This window comes from Camelina sativa, chromosome 2 (genome assembly GCF_000633955.1).
Source record: "Camelina sativa cultivar DH55 chromosome 2, Cs, whole genome shotgun sequence".
Taxonomy (NCBI): Eukaryota; Viridiplantae; Streptophyta; class Magnoliopsida; order Brassicales; family Brassicaceae; genus Camelina; species Camelina sativa.
Window position 1 is genome coordinate 26,213,443 of NC_025686.1, and position 600 is coordinate 26,214,042.

Genomic DNA, 600 nt, shown 5'->3' on the forward strand with positions numbered 1-600 from the left:
AAAAAAAAAAAAAAAAAAAACAATACAAGTTTTCCTTCAACATCGTTGAGTCCTGTTAGTAAGAGGCTGAAGGCTCTGGAGAGCCAAGTGATGGGAAGAAAGAAGAACAGCAGCAAGAAGAGGTGATTCAGAAGGGTGCATATACTATTTTTGCTAGCCGGCCAGAGGAAAAATTAATAAAGCTTTCGAGTCAAGAAAAAGTGAACTAGTTACTACAACATACACAGATTTTTCCCATTATTGATGGAAACTACTCTGAGAGCTAAAAAATAAGAAAAGCTGGAGGTGCCAGCTACTATACTAGTGAAATCATATGTGTTCCTTGATTATTTTATGGAACGATAGGGTAAGTTTGTTTTTTTACCGGTTAGAGAAATGAAGATTGTTTTTTTATAGAAACAATTTGAATAACATAGGCTCCTTTAGTTATCTTGTTTAAGTAACAAAACATGAAATAAATTTGAACATATATGGGAGCGGTTTAGAGAGGAGAAGAGAAGGTGCAAGAGCTCATGACCGAGACGTACAATAGTGTTGGAACTGAAAGGGGATGATGACTCTCATTGTCACGCTGATAAATAATACAAAAAAAAAAAAAAA

At 34.7% G+C, this 600-nt stretch overlaps 1 protein-coding gene across 1 annotated transcript in view; it reads left to right on the forward strand.

Annotated features, from left to right (window-relative positions):
- LOC104739864 overlaps window positions 1–600 on the forward strand; it is a 24,786-nt gene that overhangs the window by 1,474 nt on the left and 22,712 nt on the right. The gene's annotated exons all lie outside the window — the stretch shown is intronic.